Raw genomic sequence first — 27,501 nt, 5'->3', positions numbered from 1 at the left:
ACAAGAATTAGAAATTGACACTGACAATCGCTGGACACGAAAACAAGAACACAACAATTACAGATCACATCCGTCACAATTCCGCGATGAAAGAAATAATAACTGGACACAACAAGGGTATTCTCACAACAGAAATCGTGACCGCAACAGACACCACCCTTATGACAACCGTTGGCAGAATAATAGTTACAGAGAAAGATCGCACTTCTGTAGTAATGAATATGACAGATATAACCATAGAAACAGACAATATGGGAACCAAAATAATTATTATCAAGGGAGACAGAATAACTTTAGATGCAACGGTCCAGCGCGCAGTTACGATTCAGGGAGAAATTCTCCACCACGTGACCGACAAGAAAGAAACTATGGAATCTACCGACATGACGACAGACGATATGATCGTAACGACAGACTAGAATTTCATCAGAACTGGCGAGATTCAAACAGGGCAGGGCCTTATCGTCAAGGCGAATTTGTAGAAGTTAGACCTCCAAATCCCAATAACGACGCGCGCCAACAAAGAGACAGACAATGACTCGCACCGCGGTCAGCCACGTGCGCTGGCTGGCTCAGAGAAAAATAACATAGACGCTAACATTCAGAAAAATTCCAGTATTCCTTACCGACGTATACCGCATTATAATTGCGTTGAAGTTGAAACTCTGCGTACTTGGAAGAGTAAAGGATTGCACCACATTTCACATGTAAAACCATTTATTGAAAGACAATCTGCTTTTTAACTTTGTCACTTCACATTACTAGTACACTTCGTCAGACTTAGAAACTGTTAACATGCAACTATGTTTTAAAGTTAACTATCCAGTCTAGATCCTAGGGAACATTTTTAAACAAAAATTACGAATGCATTGTTATTGTGAACAGATGACACAGTGTTATTGTGTGTGTACCTTCTTGCTTGTTAGTTGCACAATTACGTAATGACTATAAGGCTCACATACTTAGAACATTTACCTGTAGTGCTAATAAGATTTTTATGCAACATTTTGGTTTACTTGAAAATAAATTCTGGATTTAAAGTACTTTCTGTGAGATACCAGATGACACAGAGGTTAGTTTATGTGACAGCTACACGATTTTATCACGACGCTACTAATGAGAGACAATTTACAATGTTGCTTTTACGGTGTTTCTGTTTTATATCTGCATAGTTTTTATGTATTATTCTGGAAAGTAAAACTTGTTTTAGTAGTAACTTTTGTGGTATAGCTATGATGAGACAGCCTTTTCTGTAGCACAACAATACATTACAGCACAGTACTTTCTTCATCACGGCAATAAGCGTAATAACTAAGATATCTATACACAAAGCATTTCACTTTTGTTTATCATGAGGTAAGTACATTAACTTCTGCAGAACTTAGCTTTCGGAGGACGATAAGTACGACACTTCCACAGAAATTATCTTACAACAAGACGCATAGTTTAGCGCTACAGTACACGTATTTGAGTGATTAATTTTGTACTTAAAACATTTATTTTTAAAGATTTTAGGATTACAATGATACAAAGGTTTTCCGTGATACATTTCATACCATTGCCGTAATCTGTAACACCTGAGAGTATAATTACATTAAGCCTCAGGGGGGTACACGCTTACTTTGTGTACCATGTGTTTGGCAAGCACAAGGAGCCCTAGCTAATATGGTATTTGCTTATACAACTTTACACATCGGTACCATATTCCTCTAACACAGAATTACACAGCTATCTGATTATTTAACAGAGAAACAAACATTTTTTTTACTACGTCAGTGACAGATGTTTACGCAGTTACACAGTTGGATATCTTCACACTTATGAAATTGTATTTCGTCTGTACTTTGTGAACTGTTCATATTTTTTTCGGAACCATTGTGATACTATGAGAGCTCTGAATGATGTATTTGGTATGGGATCATGGTTTTTAAAGTACGTTTGAGGTAGATGGCACTATTGAAATGAGCAGAGAATTTTTTTTTAGGTTTTGAAATTATTGGAGGAAGCTACGACGATTTTGAGAATTGACTGAGATGTTATGATATTTTTACGATGACGATGTGTATTATGCTGTTGAGGTATGTTTATGATCAATAAGTTGACTTAATATGAGGAATTTGATTATGCTGCATATTTATGATGAAATATTGAAGAATGTCGACGAATATGTACATGTGTAAAAAGGTAAGGTATAATGAGTAGTGGTGAGGGACTCTGATTTGTGAAAAGGGATGTTGGAAACCAAGAATCGTACTTTAAGAATTATGAAATTTGTGTAAATGCTTGAATGTATTACAATGCTGTCGAAAATTTTTTGGACACTGTTATATTTATAGGATTTTATTTTCTACACATTTGTAACGCAAATTCTCAACCTGTGAAAATATTTTTATATGAGACTGTCACTGTAGCGGAAACTGCTGTCGTAAATATTTTAGTAAGAATGGTAAGTGACCTTGACGTAATGCGTTTTGGGCGCCCAGCTGAGAGATAGTCGTCTGACAAAAGAAAGCCGTTAGGTGGAGAAAAAAAAAGAGGCCATTATCCTCGCTATTGACATTTCTTTGTCGAAAGCATTGCAAATATGACTCGCTAAAACTTGAAAACATATGATTACACTGTGGAGCTCTTAATTTATGATATTTACTAAAATACTTAATGAAATGATGAGAAACATTTTACATCTATTGTCTTTGCAGTTGAGAGATTGCTCATTTTGTTTAATGTCTAGTTTCTAGCTGCACTGCAGCATAGGTTAAAATAAAATTTTATAGATGTACTAATATAAATATTTTATGCCTACAGATCCAGTAAATAATAACTTTATAATCTACTTAAAAAAAACGAGGGAGCACAAAAAGACATTTCCCTTCACAGGAATTGCATACATAATTTTTGTCAATGACTGGGTAACTTATTTAGTAGTGTAAGTTAAGGTGATGCATCACCCTAGTGTTAAGATGTGACATAGGTATTAAACATGGCCATTTTTACTATAATATTTTTTCTGCTTGAGCTTTGTCATGTTTAGATATAAGTTATTGCATTTGCTGCTGCTGTTTGCCAGGCATAGTGCTACTAAATTTCACTTTGTATTACTCTGTTAAGCCAGTTTTACTACTGATTTATTTTCCTTGTTGCTGCACATGGGTTCATATTAGTTGTAATGTTGCATTTGCTTAGTAATTTAGATTTACTGTAGCTAGGTTTGGGAATTTGCATTTTTTTCGTTGCTGTTTGTGTTAATTGTTTTGTGTTGCTGCATTGCCTCGTCCCTTAGTTTATGCATCTGAGCTCAGTAGATTTAAGTTAGCTTAAGATGGGATAGGCTATATAAGAGAACAAGTTATGATGAATTGGAAGAAAGGCATTGAGAAGCTATAAGAAAATGGTTTGGCCAAAAAAGGATTTTGAAAGAGGATGAATAGAATACAGAAAGCAGGCTTAGGTAGGACTTTTTGGGAATAATGATGCACGAAGGGAGATCTCCATGCAAAATAGTGCAGTAAAATAAACTCTGTCCTTTCCTTTTGTGTTATCCCTCTATGTGTTTATGTACCCTTGTGTATTTGTCTTTTTCCTGTCTTTAAGTGTTTAGCTAATAAGATTTATATTGTAGAATTTTTCAAATACTATGTTATTTACTTTGTAATGATGTTTAGACATTATTAATTCTGTTTTGTTTTAATGATCACGTGTGAAGTTGATGTTTCGAAAGTTAATCTGACATTTTATTTAAGTACTTACGTCATAATTCCTGTAACACTGATGTATATGTTATTTCGATTCTTTTGTATTACTACAAATGTCATCTGTATTGTTATGTTCTTTAATGATGTATTTTGTACCTTTGTTATTGCACTCTTATGTTATAAAATTGTAATTGACACCAGTTCATCAAATTAAGTAACTTGTAAGTTACATTTCTGCTGGTCATAGTATATGCACAATACGTGAAAAAAAGAGGACTGTTAGTGTTTGCACGTGTGTTAGTAATTCAGCAAGGGACTGGGTAACAGCATTGCTGGTTCTAATGACAATTCCAAAAACTTTGTGAGTGCACAAGTGGTGGTTTATGGACTTGCTATATTCTCCGCAAGACTCTTTGATGGTGATTGTGCACCTGCACAGTGGCTGCTGGCCGTCTCTACAAGGACTACAGTGGGTCTGCATCTTTGATGGCTCACCAATACCATTATTTCTTCAAGGACAGCAGTGGGTCTGTACCTGTGGTGGCCCACCAATACCAAATCTCTAACAAGACTACAGTGGTCTGTTCTGTGATGACCTACCTGCCTATATTCTTCAAAACTTCGACTGACTCTTCTGTGGATTTGCTCTGTTGTGGCCCATTACCTGTCCGCATGTCAACAGTCAGCACTGTCTTTCCGTTGGAAGGATAACACTACTTGTACAAGACTTCATGGAAGTCGCAGGTTCGAATCCTGCCTCAGGCATGGATGTGGGTGATGTCCTTAGGTTAGTTAGGTTTAAGTAGTTCTAAGTTCTAGGGGACTGATGACCACAGAAGTTAAGTCCCATCATGCTCAGAACCATTTGAAGCATTTGAACTTCACGGAAATCCGATACTTCCATGTGCATTTTCTTTTACTGTTCAGACTTTGAGAAAAACACTACAATTTTACTGTGATAAATGATCAGGACTGTCTTTATGGACTGTGAGAAAATTTTAGCTTTTGAGCAACATTGTATCAATAAGTGTGTGCATTTGATTTCTTTGTTATTGTAATTATGATTATAAATTTTTTTTTCAAATATGTATTGGCCACTGCCCAAAACAATTCGTAAAATTTTTTGTGGGGAGCATGGGGGCTATGTAAGTAGGCTGTTTAGGTTTTTATATTGGTAACGCCACGTAGCGCTCTGTATGAAAATCACTGGCTGTGCTGTGTGTAGTCTGTGGCTGGTTTGCATTGTTGTTTGCTATTGTAGTGTTGGGCAGCTGGATGTTAACAGCGCGTAGGGTTGCGCAGTTGGAGGTGAGCCGCCAGCAGTGGTGGAAGTGGGGAGAGAAACGGCTGAGTTTTGAAATTTGTAAGACTGGATGTCATGAACTGCTATATATATTATGACTTTTGAACACTAGAAAGGTAAATACATTGTTCGTTCTCTATCAAAAATCTTTCATTTGCTAACTATGCCTATCAGTAGTTAGTGCGTTCAGTAGTTTGAATCTTTTATTTAGCTGGCAGTAGTGGCGCTCGCTGTATTGCAGTAGTTCGAGTAACGAAGATTTTTGGCGAGGTAAGTGATTTGTGAAACGTATAGGTTAATGTTAGTCAGGGCGATTCTTTTGTAGGGATTTTTGAAAGTCAGATTGCGTTGCGCTAAAAATATTTTGTGTCAGTTTAAACACAGTCATGTATAATATTTCTAAGGGGACGTTTCAACCGTTAGATTCGTACCCCACCGCTGTCCAGGGCGTCCTCAGATAAGTCTTCGCTGGGCATCAGGGCTCATTTCGAAGCGGAACTCATCACTGAAAGCAATTCTACTCCAGTCAATGAGATCCCAGGCCGAAGGTGTGTCTGGATGTCTTGAGACTGACCAGGAGAGCGATGGGATACCAATCTGACTGTCGCCTGCCTTACGGCCCAACAATCAGGAGTGATGGTCTGGGATGCTACTTATTTTCATACTATGACCCATTTGTTTGTTACTAAAGGTACCTTAGAGCACAACGATCTTTTGTTTTTTTAGCCATCGCTCTCCTGACTGATGCGGCCCGCCACGCATTCCTATCGTGCGCTAACCTTTTCATCTCAGAGTAACAGCACTCTACGTCGTCAAGTACTTCCTGGATATATTCCAGCCTCTATCTTCCCCTACAGTTTTTACCCTCTATAGCTCCCTCCAGTACCATGCAAGTTATCCCCTGATGCCTATCGTGTTGTCCCTTCTCCTTGTCAGTGTTTTCCATGTAGGTCCGCAGAGAAGTTCCTCATTCCCTGCATTATCAGTCCACCTAATTTTCAAAATTCTACAGCAGCACCACATCTCAAACGTTTTTGTGCTCTTCTGTTCTGGTTTCCCCACAGTCCATGTCTCACTGACATGCAATGTTGTTCTCCAAACGTACATTCTCAGAAACTTCTTCAAGTTAAAACCTATTTTTGATACTAAGAGGCTTCTCTTCGCCAGGAATTCCTCTTCTGTCAGCCGGCCGGAGTGGCCGTGAGGTTCTAGGCGCTGCAGTCTGGAGCCGAGCGACCGCTACGGTCGCAGGTTCGAATCCTGCCTCGGGCATGGATGTGTGTGATGTCCTTAGGTTAGTTAGGTTTAATTAGTTCTAACTTCTAGGCGACTGATTACCTCAAACGTTAAGTCGCATAGTGCTCAGAGCCCCCTTCTTCTGTCAGCGCTAATCTGCTTTTTACGTCTTCCTTGCTCCGTCCGTCATACGGTATTTTGCGATCTAAGAAGCAGAATTCCTTAACTTCGTACTTCGTGATCCCCAATTGTAATGCTCGCTTCTCCTATTCTCGTTTCTGATGCTTCTCAGTACTTTCGTCTTTCTTCGATTCACTCTCAATCCATATTCTGTGGTCATTAGGCAATTCATTCCATTCAGCAGATCCTGTAACTCTTCTTAACTCTCACTGAGGATAGCAATGTCATCAGCGAATCTTACCATTGATATTCTTTCACCATGAACTTTATTCTCACTCTTGAATCTTTGTTGTTTCTCCGTCATTGATTCTTCGATGTATAGATTGAACAGTAGGTGTGAAGGACTACATCCCTGTCGTACGTTCTTTTCAATCCGACCGTTTCGTTCCTGTTCTTCCACTCCTATTGTTCCCTCTTGGTTCTTATACATATTGTATAATATCCGACTTTTCCTGCAGCTTTTCTCAGAATTTCGAGTATCTTGCACCATTTTACGTTGTCAAACGCTATTTTCGGGTCGAGAAATCCTGTGAACGTCTCTTGATTTTTCTTCAGTCTTGCTCCCATTATCAACTGCAACGGCACAACTGCTTCTCTGGTGTCTTTACGTTTCTTAAAGCCACACTGGTCGTCAGCCAACAAAGCCATAGTTTACTTTACCATTCTTCTGTATATTGTTCCTGGCAGCAACTTGTTTTTGGCTCTTGCTATTTTCGGAATTGTGTCGATAGTTTATGGATGTGCATCTTCTTGCATATACTTCATCTGATGATATACACGAGAATAAGTACCATGGCAGCTGTATCTTGAGAATATCTTTATTCTGTCACAAGACTAGTTTCTGTGGCACATTACCGCCATTCTCAGGGCCCACCACTGAAAAAAGCGTACTTTATTTCCTTGCTGCATTTGCTGCGGAATCCTTGTTACTAGCACACGTAGGTAGCTTTGATCAGGGGTCTATACTCGATAGCATGTAGAGTAGAGACTCCTGATGGAAGCTAGCCCACGTGTGCTAGTAACAAGTATCCCACAGTAAATGCACCAAGAAAATCAAATACTCTTTTGGCATTGGTAGGGGCCGGCCGCGGTGGCCGAGCGGTTCTAGGCGCTTCAGTCCGGAACCGCGCGACTGCTACGGTCGCAGGTTCGAATCCTGCCTCGGGAATGGATGTGTGTGATGTTCTTAGGTTAGTTAGGTTTAAGTGGTTCTAAGTTCTACGGTACTGATGACCTCAGATGTTGTGCTCACAGTCATCTGAACCATTGGTAGGGCCTCAGGAAGGCGGTAATGTGTCGTCGAAATTATTCGTGTGATGGAATAAAGACATTCTCAAGGTACAGCTGCGGTGCAGCTTTTTTTCTTATGTCTGGATGATATTTTCCGAAAGTCTCAGGGTTATCACCAGTCTCACATATTCTACACATGAAAGTGAATACTCTCTTTGTTGCCACTTCCCCCAACGATTTTGGAAATTCCTATAGAATGTTATCTATCTCCTTTGCCTTATTTCATTTTATGTCTTCCAAAGCGCTTTCAAATTTTGATACTAATACTGGAGGCCATACATTTTGCCTGCGGACTCCTGTCTGACGATATTTCACTCCCCATTCTGGTCCCGTTGAAAGAAAACCATCCTGGGCTTACGTTTCAGCAAGATAACGCCTGCTCGCAAACGGCGAGAGTTTCTACTGCTTGTCTGGTGCTTGTTAAACCATTACTAGGCCAGAAAGTTTACCATGTCCCCCTCCCCAGTTGAGAACGTTTGGAAAATTATGAGCAGGACCTTCTAACCATCTCGGTATTTTGACAATCTAACGCACCAGTTTGTCAGAATTTGGCGCGACATCCCTCTGGAGAATATACAACAATTTTATCAATCAACGGAAAGCCTTATAACTGCTTACATAAGGGCTAGATGTGGTCCAACGCGTTAGCGGCTCTTTCTCTTGAATAAATCATCCAATTTTTCTGAAATTTGCGATCATTTGTTTGTCTCTACATATACATCACATCTACAGATTTCGTCCTGTTTGGATAACTTATAGTTGGTGCGTCTTTTGTTTGACTTATTGTTTTAGAGCGTATATCTTTGGTAATAACTTTCATCTTTTTTGGACGTAGGATTACATTTACGCTTTTTTGGGCGAAAATAAAGGTCCTTAACTTAATTCTTAATTAAGTGAGACAGGGTTGTAGCCTCTCCCTGATGTTATTCAATCTGTATATTCAGCAAACAGTAAAGGAAACAAAAGAAAAATTCGGAGTAGGTATTAAAATCCATGGAGAAGAAATAAAAACTTTAAGGTTCGCCGATGACATTGTAATTCTGTCAGAGACAGCAAAGGACTTGGGAAAGCAGTTGAACGGAATGGACAGGGTCTCGAAAGGAGGATGTAAGATGAACATCAACAAAAGCAAAACGAGGATAATGGAATGTAGTCGAATTAAGTCGGATGATGCTGAGGGAATTAGATTAGAAAATGAGACACTTAAAGTAGTAAATGAGTTTTGCTATTTGGGGAGTAAAATAACTGATGATGGTCAAAGTAGAGAGGGTATAAGATGTAGACTGGCAATGGCAAGGAAAGCGTTTCTGAGGAAAAATTTGTTAACATTGAGTATAGATTTAAGTGTCAGGAAGTCGTTTCTGAAAGTATTTGTATGGAGTGTAGCCATGTATGGAAGTGAAACATGGACGACAAATAGTTTGGACAAGAAATGTGGTGCCACAGAAGAATGCTCAAGATTAGATGGGTGGATCACATAACTAATGAGGAGGTATTGAATAGAATTGGGGAGAAGAGGAGTTTGTGGCACAATTTGACAAAAAGAAGGGATCGGTTAGTAGGACATGTTCTGAGGCATCATGGGATCGCAAATTTAGCATTGGAGGGCAGCGTGAAGGGTAAAAATCGCAGAGGGAGACCAAGAGCTGAATATACTGAGCAGATTCAGAAGGATGTAGATTGTAGTAAGTACTGGGAGATGAAGAAGCTTGGACAGGAAAGAGTAGCATGGAGAGCTGCATCAAACCAGTCTCAGGACTGAAGACCACAACAAAAACAAGTTAATTCTACATTACCGAGAAAGGTAGGTGCCTTCAAATAAAACAGTATTCAGTTTAAATACTGACTGTATTCTGATTTCCGTCAAATATAAATACTCCTGATCACCAGCTCTGTTCGGTCATACAGATTTAATTAGCGAGACGATCTGAACCGATAAGGACGTTTCCGCGTCCACGAGCAGTCCCCGGCCTGCCGTTGCAGCAGGTAGGGCGCCGCGGCCGACTGCCGCCCCGGCGCTGGGCGACGCCAATAAATCACCGCCCGGCCGGGCAGTCAGTGTGCGGCGCTTTTCCGAAAGCGCCGGCCCGCCGCTATGACACTTTAATATGTTTAGATATAGTCGCGCCGTATCAGGCCGGCCCGAGTGGCATGAATAAAATATGGCGGAGGCTGGTCTGGGCGGACCGTGGGCCGCGGATGGGCGGCGCTGCGCTGTCACTCGGTTTGAATTGCTAATGTCCGCCCGCGCGCTCCAGCCACCCATCCGCGCCGCTACTGTGCGGTGCGGCAAGCGGGCGTCGCTCGCACTTTCAACACCCTCCCCGCTCTTGTTTCATCCTTTGATCCACTGCCTTATTTTTCAAACTATTGCTCTCACACCAGTCCGCATTCTGCTCTCTTGTCAGTGAGTGTTATCATGGCAAACGTCGACCTATGTCCGAAATAGTCCTTTTTTACAGAACGGATGCAAATACTCGAATTGGCGGTGGCTGAAACGCGAAAGTTTCACATTGTAGCGGAGTGTTAACTGATTCGAAACTCTCTGTCACCTTAAAACCGTGTGTTGGATTGGGGCTAAATCCTGATGCTTTGCATTCCGCGGTCAGTGCTGTTATTGACTGGGCTATCCAGCCATTACCTCTCTCCTGCTTACTAAGCGTTGCAGAAGTGGTCGTGCACACCTAACTGGGCTAGCACTCATGCTATGAAGTTCGGAAGACTGGAGGAATGAAGACTGCGTGGGCGCGTCGTGAGCCGTGTTTGGTTATCTAAGTTGGTCGCCTGTCGCTTATTTGGCGAGCATACCTTGCTCGGCATGTGTGCAGGTTAAAACATTAGAATATTATTTCTGCAAAACGTCTCGATGTGGTGTTATGATTACTTGACTTGCTGGATTGGCCTCAGGTGATGTAGAGATGCCTGTCCTGAAACTGTAGTGGAGAAAATTATTCTCGCAGGATGATTTGCATCTGGTGATGTGGAGGTGAGCTATCATCAGTCTGCTGTGGAGAAAATTATTCTCACAGCTGGTCTGGCCAATGTGTTGTCGGCCTGTTGTGTTATCTGTGGCACAGGACGAGCCGACTGAACTGACTTCTCGTAGAAGGCACATAAAGTCTGCCAGATTCTGTCGCGCAAAAACGGAATTCCACTGTCTTCTTGCCGCAGACGAGTTGAATATAACTTCCGGAGCTGCAGTGATAGTTTCAAAGCTCTGTTCTGCACCCTCTGCCGTGACGCTATGAACCTTTCAGCGGCTTTCCCTCCACACCATGGTCGTGTACTCAGCACTGGTCTCAACAGTGTTAGGTAGAGCGTAATGCCATGGTGCGGCAGCGACGACGACTGTGGATCAAGCGGCGTGTATAGGGCGCAGAGACACCATGCTGCTCTGCTTCTGATGTCACGTATGTATGGGACCCAGGTGAGGGTCACCCTGAGGTACTTCACAATTTTCGTCCATGGGATAGAGTCTCCCATGACGTTTACAGATCTGGCGTCAGCTTTCTTTGGCTAAAGATTACGACTCCGCCCCTGGATTGGTTGAATTTAAGTGGCCACTTAATCGTCCATGCTCCCAGTCCGTCGCACCCGACTTGTAGGCGGCTTCTCATTATCTGGACATTTATGCTCCAAATGATAAGCACTTTATAATCCGCATAAAGCATCAGTTCTGCGCGGGTCACCTGCGATGCATTGGCAGTGTTCAGGGAGTACAGCAAGGAGGACCGAGTACCGACCCCCGTGGCACCTCCCCCCCCCCTTTCCCTCCCCTGTACCGGCCACTATCTTCATGACCTGTTGTCTGCCCTCACAAGGAAAGTCCTTCCATTGAGGTGAGACCAAAAAAGTATTCAGACCAAAGAAGTATCCTATGCGATGTTGGTATTCCAAGTTCGAAGAGATTGCACAGGAGACTCTCAAGCTACACGCAGTCAAATGCCGTGGACAGGTCGAGAAACACTCCATACACTTCCATCACCGGCTCCATCAGTAGCAGCAGTTCGTGAGAGGTGGAACGGCCGCTTTGAAACCCAAACTGTTCGTCTGGTATGATCCTCTCTTGAGTGATGTGTTGCATCAGCTTCTGATACTACAGCCTCTGTAACAGGAGAGGGATGAGGGCAAGCTAATGGACCTGTAGCTGTTTGCCTGACATGGGTCGTTGCCTCAAGCATTAGCGCAGCGTTTCGTATCTGGTTAGTGGGTGAGTTGCCATTCATGGAACAGCCTGTTTTCCTCGATGATCATCGCATGTATGTGGAGCGGAAGTTGGGATGAGAAATCTCGTGGCCTTTGTGGCTATGTCAGAGTGTCTACATCTGCTGCTCGGAATGCTTTGCGGTTGAGAGATGCCAGTGCTGTGTCGGTTCCGCTTGCTCAGGGACAGGTACATCTACGAGTAAGTCGAACACCTTTTCTCAGAAGCGTTCGCCATCTGTGTTTCAGTGGTTTGGGCGGCTAGGTGGCAGCATTATGGAGGTAAGATCCATGTCAAAATGATAGGGACTTGATCCAGTGACAGGACGTTTCCCATTGTGGCCGACTTGAACTGCCTGCCTGTCGAGCATGTCCAGCAGGCCTCTGATGGAAAAGCAGGTGGGATCGAGTTGCCTCACAGTGAAAGTGTCATTTTGTTGTAAGACGAAGGAAGACGACACGAATTTGTATTTGTAAGGCGAGAACTCCATTTGGTGTTATTTGCGCTGAAATCCCTCACAGCGAAACGTCGTCCCCATGGCCAGCATGGCATCGACGTCCGCCTCGTGCAACAGTCTTCTGGGCGGCCAGTAGACTATAACAAAGACAATCTTCCCGGTGTTGGCAGCCTCCCAGCGATTTACAGTATACCTGTCATGCGGCAGCAGCTGTAGTTGGCTGCCCACACGTTGACCCCAGGTTTGAAGAAAGTTTCCTGTACGAGGCAGGTGTCGATCGGGCCGTCCAGTATAATTTGGCGACATGTGCCCTTCTAGGACCAGAGACTATTCACATTAAATGTGCAAACGGTTAGTTCACTGATGTAACCTTATCAATGATGAGCCTGGTTGTTCCTGAAGGGTGGTTGTAACAGCATCAACAAGGACTGGTAGTTGACTAAGGAGTTGGTTCACTGACTGTAAGAGGTTTCAACTTCTGGTCTCACTCGAGGTGAGGCTAACTGTGACGGGGACCTGCAGAGCCGGACATCAAACCGCCACTGGACGTCGACTGCTCGCTGCTGCTCTGAGTACTACAGCTGTGTAGTGGGGTTAGGATGCTAAGTATGCTAAGTACGACGTCCACTCCCACACACTGCGACCTGTGGTGTCGCTGGCGGAGCTGGTATGCCGGTTTCTGCTGTTGTCAGTGGTCGAATGCCTTTCCTCTGATGATGTCCATGAAGATGGAGCCTGACTGCACTCTTCTTGCTGCTTTTGTCTCTTAAATGTATTTCAGCCTCTGTAATTTGCCAAATGGGAGCCGCTACAGTTGCAACACTGGGCTGGGTCTTTCTTCTTGTTTGTGCAGACCTCGCTCTGGTGTGACTCAGCGCATTTGGTGTACCAGATTGGCATGAAGAACTACATGGTCCATGCCCTGGCAGGAGTAGCACTGAGCTCTTCTGCCCTTGATACGAAAAGGCTCCACTGCCACTCGGATGTCAGTTATCCTGTAGGTGGGAGATTTTTCTTCCAGTACTTAGACATGTCCCTGATCTTCCTTGGCGACTCCATGATACTGGAGGACCGAACACCATAGATCATGTTCTCCAGTTTCTTCTTCAGGTACTATGGTGCCATCTTTAGGAGTTTTAGAGGCTTTGTGTTATTTGTAAAACAATGCAGCTCTTTCTTGGCGACACCATCACCTTACGAAATTCCTCGATCGTGGCGATTTGTAGGTAGTACAGATCGTTTCTGGCAACGCGGATGTCTGTTGTAGTGACAGCCTGCTTTACCTTCTGCTGAAAATCCTTATTAGCCCTCAGGCAGTGTTGTCCTCCGCAAAAGCTTCCTTATTTCTGCATACCGGTTTGCTTTCAGAAGCGCTTTTGATTGCATCGACTCGAGCACCTTCCGCTCGCTGACAACAAAACCATGTTGTGGTGCTGGTACACCGTCTTCTCTCTGTGTTCTTCTCTTTGGTTAATGACTGTAAGTGATGGCTTATGGCGTGGAGGGGGGTGGGGGGAGGGGGAGAATCGTCCTCACGTGTGACGGCTCGACTTTTGTTCGATGCCTGCATGTCCTTCATGGGCTGGTATTGCGACGTGGCTTCGGAAAAACGACCCTTCTGGTGCGAAGGGATTACTTCGTTCGCTGAAGCACCTCACGTTGCTACGTCTTATGTGGCGGCGGACTGTGCCGTGGCAACCTTGATTTTTGGAATGCAAACGGTCTCCGTCTCATATCGGTAGACCTGCCCACCAGTGGCAAGGCAGTGGCCACGATCAGGAATTCTGCAAGTCCACACCTACTCTGCGACAGCGTTTGGTTATGGCTACGTGCATCCGCGGACATGGCTGCGTTCGCGGCGCGACGCCAGAATCTGTTCGTGATTTCTGTCTTGTGGTGCAAACGAGTTGGGATGAGAGCATCTGCGGTCGTGTACTTCCTCCTTCCCCTCGAGTCAGTGTGTTAGTGGCGGATTTCGTTTGCAACCAAGGCTGTGAACGTTGTTTTCATCTCGTCTGAGTCCGAGTTCACTATGGGTTGAGGGCCACATGAGCCACCGACAGTAAAATCTCTGCCCCAAGCCGTTAGTTTCGCTATAGCGATAGTCTCTGTTTGATCACCCTGCAATATACAAGTTTCGAGAACACTACATTTTGCTGGGAAACGACAAGATAATTTGCTCTTTTAGAAGCCTCACCACTCAGAGTTTCTAGCGGAGCACATGCAAGTCTACACCGCACCGCTGATCGAGCTGGACTCAATGTGGGCTCAGTTGATAAGTGCGTTTCTCGTGGAAGACAAGGTTACAGACTGGAGTGTCAGTCCGGCATGCGATTTCAAACTGCCAGGAATTTCGAATCAACTCACGTTCCGTTGTAGAGTGAAATATCCGTTCTGGAAACAATCCACTAAGCTGCGTCTAAGCCACTTCTCTCCGATATACTTTCGTCTAAGCAAGGAAGAGGAACACGGAAGTACTAAGGAATGAAGAGAGACGCTTGAAGTTCTCTAAGGCTATCGGTACTGCCTTAAGGAGTAGCTCAATGGGCAGTTAAGATGAAGAGGAATGGACATCGCTTGCATAGTCCTATCACCTTCGACAGATGAAACCTATCATTCTATCTACATAGTGTGCTCTGCCCGTTAGCACAATTGAGAACCACACTGTTAATGTGTAAGACATTTTGGCTGGCCGATGTGGCCGTGCGGTTCTAGGCGCTTCAGTCTGGAACCGCGTGACCGCTACGGTCGCAGGTTCGAATCCTGATTCGGGCATGGATGTGTGTGATGTTCTTAGGCTAGTTAGGTTTAAGTAGTTCTAAGTTCTAGGGCACTGATGACCACAGATGTTAAGTCCCATAGTGCTCAGAACCATTTTTTTTTGTAAGACATTTTGTAGAAGGCACTTTGCTATCTAAAAATGCAAATGTGATACAGTGTCAGTGATTATTACTTCATATCCATGCATCAACTACTGAGAACCTTTGGCATCAGTCTTTACATCTGTGAAACGAACACAGCAAATGAGAAATAAAAATACTTCATTTTAAATCTAAACATTTTTTGACAGAATTGCTACTTTGTGACTCTGTGAAATGTTTCCACAAGCGTATTATGGAAAGAGTACTTTCGTTGTTAGAGTAGTACTTGGCTGTTTCATACAATTCATAGATGACATCACAGGGCGTTCACACTTGTGTGTATTTTGGTTGTGCTTATAAGTTTAGTGAGAGTGTTATCGGTAATCTTTTTTCACTTTTATTGTTTATAATGTACTTCAAACCACGTGTCTGAAATACATAATGGTTGTGTGTTATTACATCACTGGTTTTCAGTATGGTCATATATGTACACAGTTTTCTTGATGATATAATGATGCCTCATACTGCCACAGTTTGGTACTTTCTCAGATTTTTCAGCTGAATTTTCATCAATTTTTCGATGTACTAAGTGTGTATTCTACAATTCCTTTTTGTGGCAGTTTTACGAGAGTAAAACTGTATCAGCATAAATAAAAACTTTGGTGCAATTGAAGTTGTCGCTGGAAGAAAATACTAGTCCTCAATTTAGGAAGGATTAGAATAATAACTTTAGCTGTTGTTTCTGAATACACCACGTACTGGCAGGTTGCAGTTTCATATGCAGTTTATGTTCTTGTCTTTAAAATTAACAAAACATATAATATACAATAACTCAAAATACGCTCTTGTTAGTTAGCACTTTCATCCGCCTGCTTCTTTAGTGTCATATCTATTATTTTACTCCTGAAGTTACAAAAAATATAAATGCTTACGTTTTATTTACATGAACACAACAAATTAACTTTCAGTACTTTCATTTATAGTCAACTCAGTCGCCTTAGCGTCTTTTAGCACCTTTATCAGTTTCTAAAACGATGTGTGCGCAACGATTTGGCTAAGGCACAGTAAATGATAACTTCCGCAGCTTGACTGCGTGCCTCAGCGATACAGATAGCCGTACCGTAGGTGCAACCACAACGGAGGCGTATCTGTCTAGAGGCCAGACAAACGTGTGGTTCCTGAAGAGGGGCAGCAGCCTTTTCAGTAGTTGCAGGACAATATTGTGGTGGAAGGAGTATAGAAATGGAAGAGGATGTAGATGAAGATGAAATAAGAGATAAGATACTGCGTGAAGAGTTTGACTTAGCACTGTAAGACCTAAGTCAAAACAAGGGCCTTGGAGTAGACAAAATTCCATTAGAAGTACTGATAGCCTTGGGAAAGCCAGCCCTGACAAAACACTACCATCAGTTGAGAAAGATGTATGTGACAGGTGAAATACCCACAAACTTCAAGAACAATATAATAACTTCAATGCCAAAGAAAGCAGGTGTTGACAGATGTGAAAATGACTGAACTATCAGTTTAATAAGTCACAGCTGCAAAATAATAACACGATTTCTTTACAGACGAATGGAAAAACTGGTAGAAGCTGACCTTGGGAAAGATCAGCTTGGATTTTGTCGAAATGTAGGAACACGTGAGACAATACTGAGCCTACGACTTACCTTAGAGGGTAGATTAAGGAAAGGCAAAACTACGTTTCTAGCATTTGTAGACTTAGGAAATCTTTTGACAGTGTTGACTAGAATACTCTCTTTCAAATTCTGAAGGTGGCAGGGGTAAAATACAGGGAGCGAAAGGCTATTTACAATTTGTACAGAAACCAGGTGGCAGTTATAAGAGTGGAGGAGGCATGAAAGCGAAGCAATGGATGGGAAAGGAGTGAGACAGGGTTGTAGCCTATCCCCCATTTTATTCAATCTGTATATTGAGCAAGCAGTAAAGGAAACAAAAGAAAAATTCGGAGTAGGAATTCTAATCCATGGGGAAGGAATAAAAACTGTGAGCTTCGCCGATGACATTGTAACTCTGTCAGAAACATCAAAGGACCTGGAAGAGCAGTTGAGCGGAATTGACAGTGTCTTGAAAGGAGGATATAAAATGAACATCAACAAAAGCAAAACGAGGATAATGGAATGTAGTCGAATTAAATTGGGTGATGCTGAGAGAATTAGATTAAGAAATGAGACACTTAAAGTAGTAAATGAGTTTTGCTATTTGGGGAGCAAAATAACTGGTGATGGTAGAAGTAGAAAGGATATAAAATGTGGACTGGCAATGACAAGGAAAGTGTTTTTGAAGAAGAAAAATTTGTTAACATCGTGTGTAGATTTGAGTGTCAGGAAGTCGTTTCTGAAAGTAAGTGTTTCCTATGGAAGTGAAACGTGGACGATAAATAGTTCAGACAAGAAGAGAATAGAAGCTTTCGAAATGTGGTGCTAGAGAAGAATGCTGAATATTAGATGGGTAGATCACATAACTAATGACGAGGTATTGAATAGCATTGGAGAGAAGAGAAATTTGTGGCACAACTTGACTAGACGAAGGGATCGGTTGGTAGGACATGTTCTGAGGCATCAAGGGATCACCAATTTAGTACTGGAGGGCAGCGTTAAGGGTAAAAATCGTAGTGGGAGACCAAGAGATGATTACACTAAGCATATTCAGAAGGATGTAAGTTGCAGTAGTTACTGGGAGATGAAGAAGCTTGGACAGGATAGAGTAGCATGGGGAGTTGTATCAAACCAGTCTCTGGATGGACTGAAGACCACAACAACAGCAGCAGTCTTCACCAACGCCAGTCATGTAAATAAACCAATCTCTGCCTCCAGGTGATGGTGAGAACCATCGAAACGCTTAGTGGCAAAATAAATAAGTGATTGACCCAGAAACTGTTTCACTTGGGTTTATCAACTGTCGCAGACTTCGTATGCCGACCCTTATGGATGAAATATTCAAAGTAACATATGGTACCATATCATGTACTACATGGACTGAGTACACCTTCTGCCTTACAGTACGTGAAGGGAGGGGTTTGTGAAGTTTGGATTTCGTCTGGTGCCAACGATGCCTGCGTGCTCTCTCAGCGGATGCACTCGCTTAAGTTTTCTCGTTACGCTCTGCAGACAGAGAGATGAAGATTTGTTTGCCGCTACAAGCCCATCTCTTCTTTCCCCTAGCGCCGGTGAAATTGGATTTCCCACAAAATTCAGAATGGATTTTCCCCCTTTTTTTTGTTCCTGCGCCATAATCTATTCCATTTCAGGGCCACGAGAGCCGCTGCGATTATGAATATTACTCGTCCTGCGTTCTCTTCCGTTTACCGGCGCTCCCCTACCTTTTAGAATGATTACCGCGGAAATAAATAGACTTGAAAATATAATAGGCCTTCTAAGGAAAATTTATGCGAGAATGCATTCCAGTGTTCTCCATCTCTCTTTCCTTGCTTCGTCGGCAAACATTTCCCGAGTGAAATAGAGCGATAAATAGTGAGTGAAGGAGAGATATAGTCAGAAAGGATAAACCCACAGCAAGGGCAGCGTAGATGCTGCGTAAGCTGATCTTGGAACCTCAAAAGCTGCCTTTGTCTTGACACGTAAAATAAAAGTTTATTTTTACTTTTTCACGACAGCTCAACTTCTAAATCTTCAACTAAGGAATTTATTTACATTTTGCCGATGTGCGAAACTTCCATTAGTACCTTAGGTTTTCCTTCTTGTAAGTAAACTCTGAATGAGCAGACTCTGTTAACGCCGTCGTGATCGGTACGAAATTTGTCATAAGGCTTTATAAATGATGTGGCTCAATGTTATACTATACCATTCAAGAATTTTGTCTAAATATACTGATGCAATGGAGTATTCAGTTTTTTTTTTCGGTCTTTGAACTTCTCACTCTGGAACAGCTACGAACGCAAAGCTGGTTGGTGAAACAGTAAAACTTTTTTAGAAACAGATGCGTGACTGTTGTTTGGTGGTAATTAGTGTAACAGTTCTGGTCAACACTGCAGACACATGTACTAAACGGATATCTGTTGGCGGCTATTTTCATCAGCGTTTCATTTTTGTAGAAGTTGATAAAGAATAGTTTTTTAGTGTGATTTTATTAAAAACTAAGTGACTTCCAGATTCATAACCAGTTGAGGTAAGCTTATGGAGTAAGTCTGCTATCACCTGAAAGTCGTCTGCGCTGGATGCACTGGGGAAGTGATTTAGATAGTGGACGCACTTGAGAGGATGGTGATTCAGATTCCCGTTTGGCCAATCTGATTGATGTTTACCACAGATTTCCTAACTCTCTTAGGGCATATACCGGTTAGTCTGAGTCGAACAGACCTGATTTTCTTCCCCTTCATTTCCGAATTCATATCTGATGCCGTCGCTGTTGGTGGGGGTGCTACATCCGTATCTTTCTTCCTTCCTCTTAAAATTGAATCCTTGAATTTATTTTTGAGTATTTGAGCATCAGAAGTCGTGTTCCGGACTCTCCGTTGAGACTGTTCCTGAAGAGATGGTCAATAACATGGAGACTATTCTGACAGATGATCGGATTGTGAGCAGAGAGATTATTTAAGTTCCAGTCACTGCTCGAATTTATGAGTGTGGAAAAGCTGAGTTCGTGTGGGGGGGTGCTTTTGTTACTCCACAAAAGATCGAAAAAGTTCATTTAAAATATTCACCTCACTGCTTTGGCCGATGTACCGTTTTTAGCATGAAGTGATGAATCAACGTCTCATCCACTAAAATACACCGGACTACGGTATCACATGAATTTCTTTCGTAACTTACTTTCACAGTGCCTTGTATTACTTAATTCTCTCGTCGTCTTTGCACTGGTACGTACACTCGAAGTCTCTGTCTGTTTCCAGAATTCCTGTGGCTGTGACAGGAGCCAGTGCTCCCCTGTGTTCTTCTGATCATCGACCGAGTTGAAGCGTTCCCTTTGAGATGTGCAGGTTTAGGGCGGACGCTCCCACATGAACTCGGCCATTACACTTTGTGTGATCTTGGAGACATGTGGACGCGCGTTATCGTGGACCAGAATCACTCTCTCCGTGAGCAAGCCAGGCCGTTTGCTCATGATGGAGTGCCTCACCGTACACGTCAGTGTTAATGGTTTTTCCTTCCACGAAGAACCAATATCGGACCTCGCACGTCGAAAAAGACGGTAAGCACTAAGTACGTGTTCCTAGATGTCTCACTACGTTATCGAAAGCAGCACATGAAAATTTCAGCCATGTCGTTTCGTACCTTTTCGTTTGAACACTCCTTGTATATGACCTCTGTTGGTCCATCATAGACAGGGGACATCGGGTGGTTATGTAATTGTCAATGTCAATGACAGGTTAAGATGTTATTTTATGTAATTTTGAAGGCTACCAGTTTCAGCATTTCAGTGTGCCATCTATCCAGCATGCATCTCTCCAAATAATCGATAATGTCACATAGAGCCATAAATCTCTGGATGCCGTGATTTCAATCGTTACACTACTGCTTCAGTCGAAGACTTAATAATGACATAGTTACTCTGCTGTTGGCGAATTTCATTGACATTGAGCTTGTATATGATGTTAGCTATCTAATCTTACTTTTCATCGCTGACCATCCAATACAACGATATACACTTGTTCGATGTTTTAACAAGTGGTTGGAGTTTTGTGACACTCTCAAGGAAGTGTGTATTAATTCTCTGGCCTATCTCTTAACTGCTTAAAATGAAGTTACGTGCTCCATATAAGCCATCAGCTTTGAATGATATTCAGTTTACGATAATCTATCCAAACCAGTTCATGATGAAATTATATTCTATTTTATCCCTTGAACGAAACACACAGGACACGACTGCTCCAGAAGGCAAATCTCCTCTTGCAAAGTTAATGACTTACGATACTGGGTAACGTAACACAGACACGTGAGAAACAAAATTCCTTTGCTATCGCCACTGCATTTTTTTCCAGACAGATAATTCTCACGTTGTCCTGTTGAGCTGTTTGACGCAGCAGGTCGGTCCATCCCATTGTCGATCTCTGCTGGTTCATGGTCCGAGCGCTTCCTTTACATCGAAATTTTTCGTACTTCATGTGAAGGCATTGAGTCTCAATCTTCAACAATACGGTCATGCCGGACCTCCTATTTAAACAGCTTTGTACATGCGGGAATACAAATGTGAAAGATATAATTAATAAAATATTCCGTGCTGTTATGCCGTGACCAAGAGGATTTCACGTTAAAATCCAAAGTTTCGTCTCCTTCTTTGAGTGTCCGATTCACACCCTGGCTCGCTATTGTCTGAAGCAAAATTCCGTTTACGCGTGCTCCCGCACAGTGGCGTGAATTCAGATGCTTTGAATACCCGAGCGCAACTGGCAGTTGACGGCTCCTTTGTCCGCTGTTGCTATCACCTCATAGTGGACAACTAGTACACAGCACCGGGATCCAGATGACATTCAATGTCACGCCGTCCTCCTTCCTATTGGAATTCCTTGAGTCTATGTCCTATTTGCACAGCTTTTCACGGTAACCCCCTGTGGCGCCAGTGTTTGAGTCCTGTCAAAATAAATGAGGCGGTCTCGTAGCTGCAAAGCAATTTCTGCAACAGCTGATATGTCAACAGTTGTCCTTGTGCTCTGCTAGTCGTTTTTTGACCCTTCTTGTAGTACCCATGTACACTTACCCAGAACTACGTGGAATCTAGCAATTTGTGAGTATCCTTGCCCAATTTTATATGATCATGTATCTTCCTGGTCGGTTTGTAAATTACTGCGATCTTCCTTTTTCTGTAGTTTCTCCTATGATGTCAGCAAAGTCACTAACGAAAGGCAGGAGAACTTTAGAATTCCCAGGCACTTGTGCACCTCTATCATTTTTTGCGCGTTGGTCTTAATGCTCTTCTTATCCTAACCATTCTCGACCAACGCTTTGGAGAAGAGTTTTAATTCCGCGTCTAGCAGCTCTGGTTCGCAGATGCTCCCTGCTCTGTCCACTAACGCATTTGTAGGGCCTCGTTTTTTTTGTGGATGGTGCTTCAAATCCCCGTTACCTTCACTGGGATATGATTTCCCCCTCCCCCCCCCCCCCCTTTAAGGTGTCCTAGGCAGATTGGTTCGAAACGTCGGTTTTAATGTGAAGTCCATTCGACCACGGCATAAGAGCCCGGAATACTTTATTAATTGTGATATTTTGAGAAGTGAAAGTTAACATTTTACACATGAAAGATATAATAAATTGTTCTCGCCTACGCTTAGAAAATGATGAATGGCGCTTATGTAAGGTAAGAGCCGTCTATGGCACATGGGAATATCTGCATTTTCTCTAGAATTGATATATAAAACAGCAATGTTAAATATTTCAAAATACGGATTTACCTCTACACCGTAAAAAAAGATAGTAACGCATCATGGAATAGTTTCTAAGGTACTATAGGGAGCCGTAGAGATAAAGGCTGTAGAGGAGGACGAAGCTCGAACATCAAATAATCAAGTAATCACGTACATCGCATGTAAGTCCTAATCTGAATTGAGAGAGTGACACAGAACAAGTCTTGCCGGTCGCATCAGTCCCACGTCCACTCGCCTGCTCCTCTCCCCCTCCCCTCCCTCCCCCCTTCCTCCAACAAAAATGTAGCTTAAACCTGTGTGACTGAGAGATTATTTTTTGTGGATTTGTTTCGACAATTGAGGATTGTCCTGACTCGGGCAAACACCTATATCAATTGGAAACATAAAGTCTATAAACAGATCCTCGATTATGTTCGGCAATTTGTTAATTATCACATCACTAGCGCAATCTAGCGGCTATAGCTCATGTCTTACTATGTCCATTTCCACTGCCGTTAACTTCTGTTTCATCTTCTTCGTTTCTGCTCTAGTTTCTGTTGCACATGTCAAAACAGGATACACCATTATTTTAAATATTTTTATTTTCCCCTCGCCGGCCGCTGTGGTCAAGCAGTTCTTGTAGCTTCAGTCCGGAACCGCGCGACTGCTATGGTCGCAGGTTCGAATCCTGCCTCGGGTATGGATGTGTGTGATGTCCTTAGGCCAGTTTTAAGTAGCCCGCCCGTACTGGCCCTTGGCACGAATCTACCCGGCGGATTTGTGTCGAGGTCCGGTGAATCGGCCAGTCTGTGGATGGTTTTTAGGCGGTTTTCCATCTGCCTCGGCAAATACGGGCTGGTTCCCCTTATTCCGCCTCAGTTACACTATGTCGGCGATTGCTGCGCAAACAAGTTCTCCACGTACGCGTACACCACCATTACTCTACCACGAAAACATAGAGGCTACACTCGTCTGGTGTGAGACGTTCTCTGGGGGGTCCGCCGGGGGCCGAACCGCACAATAACCCTCGGTTCGGTGTGGGGCGGCGGAGAGGTGGAGTGGACTGCGGTAGCCGTCGTGGGGTTGTGGACCACTGCGGCTGCGGCTGGGACGGAGCCTCTCCGTCGTTTCTAGGTCCCCGGTTAACATACAATACAATACAATAGGTTTAAGTAGTTCTACGATTTAGGGGACTGATGACCTCAGATGTTAAGTCCCATAGTGCGGAGAGACATTTGAACCATTTTCCCTTCAGTGGTTATATATTTGTTTCTTTAAGCAGTAATTTGCAGGCATCCGTCTCCGCCTTACTACCTTTGTCACTTGATTTTTCACTTCTTTGTTGGAGATTTTATTGCTGGTTATAACAGTTCCTAGACAGTTAAAGTTCATCACTTGTTCAGTTGACACACCATCTACTTCTAATTTACATCGGACAGGTGTTTTTGATATTATCATACTGTCCGATTTTTAGTTGATGTTACATTGTGTAGCTGTTTTACTAAATTGGTGAAGCAATCTTTGTGAATTATCCTCTTTACTGGGTATCAGTATAGCATCATCACCAAAAAATTTAATATTTCCCTATTTATAGCCCAGTTTCTTTCTTACGTCATCAGCGGTGTGATCATTACTAAGTTGAACAGGAGTGGACTTAATGAGTCTCCTTGTCGGATTCATTCATGTAGCATGATTGCATATGTGAATCTTTCGTAAGTTTTAACTCTGCCTGAGCGCACTAATTATTAGACGTTGATACTTCTGTCAGAAATAGTATGTTCCAGCCGTTAGCTGTAGCTATGTCGTTGTTATTTTTATGTATTCTTAGATTTTTCTGTAGTCTTGACGTTGAACCTTTCAATCCAATGATCGTGATCCTTTTCCTGTTTTGTAACAGCTCTGATGACGGCAGTAAGCCGAAAGCAGTCATGGGGAACACCATAGTAATGTGCGCTCGAGACAGAATTTATGAATGACGACAACTGTAATTACACGTCGAATAGTATCTATAAGTTCCGTGGGATTCAAAATTTCCTCGTAACGCGATCGGAATGTGGGCGTACAGCGGCACCATAGCTGTGGCAACTTTATAATCACTCTGGCGGTTTAGACTCAAAGCAGTAGCGGCCGGCGGTGGGCTCGCCGCAAGTTGGCTAATGCGGGATCGAGCGTCAGAGCTCCGCCAGCCCCGGCGGACGACTTGAAGCTTAACCCTGGCGGATTAGCAGAGGTCACGAGCTGCCGACTACGCGGGCCCGCCTCAGGGAGTTGGTGCTTCGTCTCTGCCGTGCTGGGCGCGCTAAGCAGGAGAAGCGGAGCCACGTGTAGGGATGGTCGCTCCTGCTACCATGCAGTCTACACCTACGTATTACTCTGCTATTCACAACAAAATGCCTGGCGGAGGGTTCAATGAACCACCTTCAAGCTGTCTCTCTCTACGGTTCCACTCTCGAACGGCACGTGGTAAAAACGAGCACTTTGATGTTTCTGGGTGAGCCCTCATTTCTCTTATTTTATCTATCACTTCTCCCTATGTAGGTGGTTGCCAACAGAATGTTTTCGCAATCCGAGGAGAAAACTGGTGATTGAAATTTCATGAGAAGATCCCGTCGCAACGAAAAACTCCTTTGCTTTAATGATTTCCACTCCAATTCTGTGGCATTGCCTCCCGCCGTCCGGAGTGGCCGTGCGGTTCTAGGCGCTGCAGTCTGGAGCCGAGCGATCGCTACGGTTGCAGGTTCGAATCCTGCCTCGGGCATGGATGTGTGTCATGTCCTTAGGAAAGTTAGGTTTAATAAGTTCTAAGTTGTAGGCCACTGATGACCTCAGAAGTTAAGTCGCATAGTGGTCAGTGCAATTTGACCCATTGTCTCCCCTATTTCGCGATAGAACAAAACGAGCCACCCCTTTTTTAACTTTTTCGACGTGATCCGTCAATTCCACCTGATATGGATCCCAGACCGCACAGCAATACTCCAGAATAAGGCGGACAAGCGTGGTGTAAGCAGTCTCTTTAGTAGCCCTGTAGCACCTTCTGAGTGTTGTGCCAATGAGCCGCCATCTTCAGTTGGCTCTACCCAAACACTAGCTATGTGATCGTCCCAACTTAGATTATTTATAATTGTAATCCTTAAGTATTTAGTTGAATTTACAGCCTTCAGATTTGTGTGTCTTTTTGCGCAATCAAAATTTAGCGGTTTTCTTTTAGTATTCGTGTGAATAACACCCATTCAGTCTGAAACAAACATCTTACATCCTACCAAAACGTGTCACTTCCATTACGCTATTTGCTTATCAGCTCTGTCTAAATATTTAAGACTTTGAATATCCCTCTCCATCCAGTTACCCAAAGGCAAAACATTGATGACCACGTAGTCGTTTCTATACTGTATTGATATTAACGATACGAAAAACACACAACACAATATGAAAACTGCACCGACGGCAGCAAAGTCCCTTTAATTGCGCAATCGAAATTTAGCGGTTTTCTTTCAGTATTCATGTGAATAGCATCACACTTTTCTTTATTCAGGGTCAAAAATGTTTCAAATGTCTCTGAGCACTATGGGACGTAACTTCTGTGGTCATCAGTCTATTCAGGGTCAATTACCACTTTTCGCACGATACAGATATCTAAATCATTTTGTAATTCATTTTGGCCATCTGATAACTTTACAAGACGGTAGATGACAGCATCATCTGCAAACAATCTAAGACGGCTACTGAGGTTGTCTCCTATGTCGTTAATATAGTTCAGGAACAACAGAGGGCCTATAACACTTCCTTGCGGAACGACGGATATTATTTCTGCTTTACTCGATCATTTTCCGTCTATTACTAATAACTGTGACTTTTCTGACAGGAGATCACGAATCCAGTCGCACAAATGAGGCAATGTTCCATAGACACGCAGTTTGGTTAGAAGACGCTTGTGAGGAACGGTATCGAAAACCTTCTGGAAATCTAAAAATATGGAATCAATTTGACATCCCCTGTCGATAGCGACTCATTACTTCATGAGTATAAAGACCTACTTGGGATTCACAAGAACGATGTTTTCTGAATCCGCCAATAAGTTGTTTTCTTCGAGGTAATTCATAATGTCCGAAGGCAGCATACGTTCCAAAGCCCTACTGCAAGTCAGCGTTAGTGATATGGGCCTGTAATTCAGCGGATTACTCCTATTTCCCATTTTGGGTATTGGTGTGACTCGAGCAGTTTTCCAGTCTTTAGGTACGGAACTTTCTTTTGCTAAACATGGAGATATTGTGTCAGCATAGTCTGAAAGGAACCGGGCTGGTATACAATCTGGACCGAAAGCCTGGCCTTTATTAAGTGATTTAAGCTGCTTTACTACACGGAGGATGTTTCTCATCTTGGCAGTTGCTCTTGATTGTAATTAAGGAATATTTACTTCGTCTTCTTTGGTAAAAGATTTTCTGAAAACCGTGTTTAATAACTCTGCTGAGGTCATCGGTGTCTAAGCTTACGGACTACTTAAACTTACTTACGCTAAGGACAACACACACACCTATTCCCGAGGGAGGACTCGAACCCCCGATGGGGGGAGCCCCGCGAACCGTGGCGAGGCACCCCCTAGACCACGCGCCTAACCCTCGCGTCCCTCCCTTCTGTGTTCTGCTGCTAGTGCTCATAATTCGTATAACTCTGTTCTCAAGAACAAATCTAAACTGTTGACAGTATGAACGACTTATGATAAATCTGTTTGTAGGTTGGCCCAGAACATATTTTTCAAAAGAAGACATACATATTTTTCAAACTAAAACACCGTCTGGTTAAATTTGCCCATAATGAGTTGCAGTCTGAAACAGATTCGTTCTTACTCTCATCGTGGGACTGCGTTTCTGCGGAGAAGTTTAAAGGTAAATGTAAACTGACTTTTTCTTTTGTTCTGCTCTACTTTTACATAATCATTCAATAATTCGCACTTAGATGGTTG

This window comes from Schistocerca piceifrons, chromosome 5, assembly GCF_021461385.2.
Source record: "Schistocerca piceifrons isolate TAMUIC-IGC-003096 chromosome 5, iqSchPice1.1, whole genome shotgun sequence".
In the NCBI taxonomy this organism is placed as follows: domain Eukaryota; kingdom Metazoa; phylum Arthropoda; class Insecta; order Orthoptera; family Acrididae; genus Schistocerca; species Schistocerca piceifrons.
Note: the sequence above shows the minus strand (reverse complement) of the source record.